Genomic DNA, 6,880 nt, shown 5'->3' on the forward strand with positions numbered 1-6,880 from the left:
GCCAATACAAAGAAGTTAAGGGTTTAAAATAGAAGAGAAAAAAAAAGAAATTAAGTTAGGTGTGGGAAGCCAATAAGAGATTAGATAAAAATCTGAGACCCCTCTTTTGACCCCTTTTATGATCCATACCTTTTCTTATTGGAAAAATATTATAGACTTATTGAAAAGCTTTGAGTCCTTAGCAGACCAGTAGCTACTGAGTTAACAATTTCTCTCCTTGATAATTAAGAAGCCTGAACTCTAAAAAATATTACTTAGATATGACTGGAGCCGGACAATCTAGTCCAGACTTTATCTGACTAGGTGCAGTTCTGTAAATCAGGAAGACAGGACTCAATTAGTAAAAATCTCCATGAAATATATTTCTGCTCCCATAATTAACCCCTACTAATTGGGGGTTGGAATTTTGTCCTTGCCCCTGTACCCATCTCTCTACTTTTTAGACTTTAATGGGCTGTGTATGATTTGTAACCCCTTCACAGCTGTGACTCTTTCTTTGTGTTCTTTGTTTGAAACCAGTATAAAAATAAACTCCAAATCCCATAGAGGTTGGAGGAGCATGGGCTAACCACTAGTCTGGTTGTTCTCATTTTCTTTTTCCTGTCTTATCAATCTGATGCCATTAAACACCACTGAGGACCCCTACCATATAGAGCTGGCTCTCTACAAATGTGCCCTCAAATATTTCCTCCCTTTAGGACCCTATACAAGTCACTTAACCAAATGATCTAGCCCTTACCACCCTTCTGCCTTGGAACCAATACATAGTGTCAATTCTCAGATAGAAACTAAGAGTATATAAAAAGACTAGTGACCATTACAGGAATAGGGGGAAATAGGTATATAGTGTGCATGTGAATAGAAAGTTCCTTGGAAGAGATTCAGGAGAAGTTTTGGTAGTGAGAAAGTTGCCTAATACAAAGAGTTCAGGACATTTTCTTCATGTCTAAAAACCTTGCTTCCCCTAGGGCTACCAGCTTCAAGGAGGAGAATTTTTATTCACTACTGGCAAGGTGGAAACTTAGGCTGGTGTTACTTCTTTTCATCAATTTGGAAAGGAGGAAGGTGTTGTTGTGGAAGTGTGTGTTGAAGACCAGAGTGAAATGTGAACCTCCTGAAGGGAGCCATGACTGGTCGCTCTCCTAAGAGTGGGATGTGTATGAGGGCAAAGCTAGAGTAGACTATGAAAGATTCTCCTCACTAGACTTGTGGAGAAAAAAATAAAATACTTCCTGAAGAGAGGGATCATTAGGAATAGTGAACAGATCTCTTGGACCATTAACTGGATTAAAACCATTTGGCACCTCAATACTAGATATTTGCTCTGGCCAACTTAGGGAACATGAGGAGAACCCGGGGAGAAACTCAGAAAAAAGGACAGATAGTCCCAGAGAAAAAGCAATTGAGAAAGTTGTAAATATGGAGTCTGGCTATCATTGTGTAAAATGAAATCCCTTTAACCTCATAATCCATGGAAACTCCAACTTGGCTACAAGTTTGTTGTCAGAGAGAGCTCACAGGGCTCCTCAGAGACTCAGAGCACTTTTTATAAAGCTTCGTTGCCCAAATCCTTCTTCTGGTGAAAGGCCAGCCCAGACTTTCTTGCTCACTACTTCCTTACAGAAGGAAAGGGTGGAGGGCTGGTAGTGCTAGATCATCAGATCTGGTAAAAGAGGCAACAATACATACAGCAAGCAGGATAAAAGTATTTTTTCCTAAGAAACTGATGTTTCTTATGTCAGCATTTTTAACTACTATTAAAGCATCTGGAATCCTCTCTTGTAGTTCCTACCCATACAAGGGTATGAGCAATAGGAACTACAGTGCAGTTTCAGTAGCTAGTTGAGCATTCCAGGCTTTGTTAGGGAACTGTTATATGGGCACAAATGGAACCTGGACTGCCTTTGAACAATCAGCCACCTCCTATTGAGTAGCAGTGAATTCTAGGGCAGGGGCAGTCCATTTATCTTGAAATTCTTCCTTTGTCCCTGCCTTCACAGTTACAGTCTGTTCCTCCTCTTCATTCTTCTCTGGATCCCTGTAGAAGTAAAGATCAGACAAAACCTCCCACAGCTGTCCATGGGAGATGGTACCATGCATATAGAGAGCCTCACAGACCAAGCATGCACCACATCAGGTCCTCTGAGTGAGCTTCTTTATTGTTACTTGGAATATGTTATGAGGAAATTAGGATTTTAAGTATTAAGTATAAGTTAGCAGCCAGGTCAGTCAGGCAAGACCTGAAGGTTCCAGTGATGGAACAGTGGCAAGGAAGGAAGTCTAATCCTGAGAGAAACTCTGGTATGGCTGAGAGAACTTAGATGCTTGTTTAAATGTCTCTAGTGAAGAGCCCAAGAAAGTGGATTCGTCTCCTACGAGAAGCCATCCATCCTGTGAGGAAGTTCAGGTTTGAATATTGATCTTAGCTCTGAAGGGTGGACCTTCAGGCTGGTTCAGCTCCCCGTCTTCATCTATTTGTGGGTTTTATTTGCTGTGGACCTGTGTTCCTGTAAGACCTTAGATCATTGCTGGAGTGAAGAGGACCCAGTAGTGAGACATCAAATCCCTTATAACCTGCCAAGCTTGACCTGACAGCCTGTTTTAGTGACAGAATAGAGTGTTTTTCCCACTTTTCCAGTCCCTGGAATTTGTCCATAGATTCTTAGTTTAGTGTGACCTTTCCCTACATCTCTTACCCTTAAACTCATTATTAAACAATTTTCTTAACTTACAGACTACTTTCCTTCTCTACAACCAATCAAGGACCCACTAACTGAGTTGTTTGTTCCCTGTCTTAGTTAAGAATGACAGTTGGGTTTAACTATCATTCCTAACCCTGACACCATTCCCTCCCAGCTGTGTCCTGTGTTTCTGGGAGTGGGTGTGATTCGCCATTGTGTTTACATGTTAGGCAGTTATCCCTCTTCACCCCAATGATTCCTCATTCATCCCCTTCTCCCTCTACTTCCCCTGTGTGTTTATTTAATCACTAAAAATAGCTACATAGCAAATGTCTGCATAGGAAAGAAGGGAGTCTGTATTGCATGATGTGGTGGTTTGATGGTTACCATATATGATGCTTTAGTCAGAGGCTGCTGAGCACCCAGAGGATCAGTGATCACCCAGACACGAGGCTCTTTGAAAGCTGCCTGGCTCTGGTTAGTGAATGTACCTGGTGTAAAGCATCCAGCAATAGGTATGGGGCAAGTGGCAGCAGCAAATTTAAAAAGAGCTCCCTGGTCAGTATTACTGGATGAAATGGCATTAATATCAACTGATGGCAACAATGGCATGAGCTGCCAGCACAGGTTTTTCCCAATGTGGGAATTAATTCAACAACTACCCCATTTGCATAGCCCCTACCTATCTAAAATCTATTACTTTATCCCCCTGATTTTTTTCTAATCAGTATTCTCTATTATAGTGTGATTCCCTAGGGATAGTGATTAGCCACTTATTATTATGAAACAATCATCAGATAGTTTATAATTGAATTGTTTTTAGGAATAAGAGTCTTTCTTCTTATAAAACTTTGAGTCAAACTTTAATTTGACAGTACAACGTGAAGGAGGCCTCCACCAGTTGTCATAGACCTCAGTGGCAAATCCCATTATGTGTTGAAAAAAGGGCCAGACCCCCTCTATCCAGTCTTGATGTCCTCACTACCTTCACTGGACAGGTTGAACCATTGAGGCAAAAGGATCAAATAATCAGGCTGCATGTTGACAAAGATGGGGTAAATGGGCCAATTCCTCTATGACCACATATTGTTTAGTAGCAATGTAAGCAGGGGGTGTACCAAAAGTTTGGAATCTAGCAAGGAGATAATGCAATGATGCCTGGACTGAACAAGCATGTAAAGACAAGGTTGGGCACTGAATGGAATAAAAGATGTTCAATGGAGAGGATAGGGGTCTCAGACAGTGAGAAATGCCTGGGATATTATTTGATGGAGGGGGCAGGTCCCTATAAAAAAACAGTTATTGGTTCAGAGCTCTGCCCGAGGATTCTTATTGCAGATTGAACAAATTTCTGATGGTACATCAAGTTCTCTTCAAATTCATGACATAAATGCCATTGTTCATTTTTTTGGAGGTACACTGCTCCATTTGAAAGTCCAAATTAGTTTCACCAAATTGGGTTCTTGTATCAAATAATCCTCCTTCATCTGTAAGACATTTAGGGATCAGCACATGGTGAGAATTTCCCTTTAAAATATTGATGGAACCCAAATAGAACATTGTATAGAAACCTTTTCTAAGCAGCACTGAAGCCTAACCTTTTCTTAAGTTACAGAGAAATGGGAGAGTGAGGGGATAAGAAAAGGAGGGCCTAAGAGTCCCCCTAAAAGACTAAGAGAATGGAATTTAGTTTGAAAGAAAAGATCCCAAAGGAAAAAGATGAGAAAGGATTTCCCAAATGGGAACACCCAACAAGAAATAGGATGGTCAGTGAGGGGATAAGGGAGGGTCTTTTGGAACAGTGGATGAAATAACCAGGAGGCAAAGGGTATACAGATAAAGGAGGGACCCTTACAAGAGTGGGTTGATTTACAACTGAAAGGGAAAAGGGAAAGGATGAAGAAGTAATCCTTAATAGGGGTGCAGATTGGAGAGGTAATGTGTCAGAAGAAATAGGATTTCTGAGGAAGAACAAGGCAAAAGGAGAGGGAAAAAAAAAGGAAAAGTGAGAAAAATAGAATGGAGGGAAAACAGAGCTGTTTCTAGTGTCTTTCTATCAGTCCCACCTGGTACAGGGAGTCAGATGGCTGGGAAGACAGTGGGCTGATAAAAGAGTGTCTGTTAAGTGCATATTAGATGCCAACATTGTGACAAGAAATTTAAAATTATTGTCTCACTTGACTCAGTTGAAAAAGTTACAACAACTTTGGGTGGTAAGTGCTACTTTATCGACATTTTATAGGTGAGGAAACTAAGGCTTGAGAGGTTAAGTGACTTGTGTAGTGTCATACAGCTGATATGTACCTGAGGTCTGATTTAAACTCAGCTTTTCCTGGCTACAAGGGTTCTATCCATTCTACCACCTAGCCACAAATCAGCCCCCAAAAGAATGAGAATTGAGAAAAAGCCACCAGATAATGGAAACTGAATCATTTTTCACCTTGGATAAAGCAGTTTTAATGGAATAGTGAGATCAGAAAACAGACTTTAGAAAATGAAGAAGAAAGTGAGAGAAATGGAAGTGAAGGTACCTATTGTAGGTACATGGAGGTGAGCTGCAAAAGGCAGTAGAAAAGTAGGACAAGAGCAAGCAGGGCTGGCTGGATCAAGTACAGGTTTTTGAAGATTAAAGAGACTTGGGTGCATTTGTTGAACATAGAGAAGCAACCAATCCCAAAGAGACACCAAAAATTAGTGACAGAGCAGTGATGGGAATAGGTATGGAGAGAAGGAAATCTTCTAGAGAAGAAGGGATGGAGTTGGATTACTTGTGCAGGTAGGAAGGATGAACTTGGGAAGGAGAAGGCTCACCTAATAGTGTGAGACAGATGAAAGAGAAGATAGTGGGCACAAGACATCTGAGTGACATGAAATAAGGAGGGGAGAAAAGAGAACTTGTGGGAATGGCCTCAGTTTTTCAATAAAATATGAGGCAATATTTGCAGCTGATAGGTTTAAGGGAGAAAGAGCCATGGAAATTTTGAGGAAGGTTAAAAAGGTTTGGTAAGGTGAACTTCCCCATTAGGAGTTCCCTAACAAAGAAATCATGGTGACTCTCAGGAAAAAATGATATAACTGAGTCACAATTTAGCCATTCCCCTATAAACAACATTGTTATTTCTGAGTTCTTGCAATTCCATGTCCTATTCCTGACAGCATCTTTGAACAGACTGCTTTTTGTGTTTGTACTGTCATGGCATATTCTTAACAGTGGAATGACTGGATTCAAGTGTAACCATGATTGTGTACTCCAACCTCAAAGTGAAAGCCAGATGTGTTATATTTTACCCCTTCCCAGGGTTCTACAGGACCTTTAAGGATTTGGAAGTGGTTCTATGCCCCACCAATGTTGTTCCTTCATGTGTAAGAGGAACTGAGCCCTAGTTCCATGTAACAACTTATAGATTTTGGCCTTTAATTCTTCCTCCAAGGTTGTCATGGTTCAATATTCCAAGCCTAGTGAGGACTAGACCTGAAAACAGCAAAGAAAACTTAAAAAATTGAAACAAAACCATAAGCTCATGTCTTGGGATGATGGAGTAAAAGGGAAGATGGTCCCCCCTTCTCAGCTTAACTCATGAACATTCAGCTGTAGATGAGCTTGGAATTTCATCCTTATTCAATGCAGCTAGAAAATGAGCTAACATGCCCTAATCTGATCATTTTATGCATATACGTAGTTCCTACCAAAAGACAAAGGAAAGAGGCTACTACAGTCAATATGGTAGGGAAATGTGGAACAGTGTCTGAACTCTTCTGTTTCTAGTAATCTGAGCATACCCAAAGCAAAGTCCCCATTAAACAAGTTTTCAATTATTCTTGTACCATTTACCATGTCTTACCAGATTGTCTCCCTTAACATTGCTCATCAAGTTGAACAGACATTTGAAGCAAATGGCATTGATCTCTCACAATATGTCTGCCACAAGAAAGGAATGTCTGCACATGCACAGATGTATTGGGTGCTCATTCTGGGAGCAGTTCTTTCTGGTGGTGGCAATAATCAAATATTCCCACAAAAACCAGGCTACTCTATCTTGGGAAATGTATTCACCTTTAAGCTACCATCTTCAAGCTATCTGTATTTTTAAAAGATTTACTAAAAATCTGTAAGGTGAATCTGATCATTATTCAAAAAGTACACAGGGAATCCTGGTGGTGTTGAATTAAATTTAAAAAAATAACTATAATTGTTATTT

General features: G+C 40.3%; 1 pseudogene; it reads right to left on the bottom strand.

The window, feature by feature from the left end:
• Nucleotides 1-1,818: 1,818 nt before the first annotated feature.
• Nucleotides 1,819-4,195, bottom strand: LOC123252727 (annotated as a pseudogene).
• Between the last annotated feature and the right edge of the window lie 2,685 nt (nt 4,196-6,880).

Source organism: Gracilinanus agilis, chromosome 6 (assembly GCF_016433145.1).
Source record: "Gracilinanus agilis isolate LMUSP501 chromosome 6, AgileGrace, whole genome shotgun sequence".
Lineage (NCBI taxonomy): Eukaryota > Metazoa > Chordata > Mammalia > Didelphimorphia > Didelphidae > Gracilinanus > Gracilinanus agilis.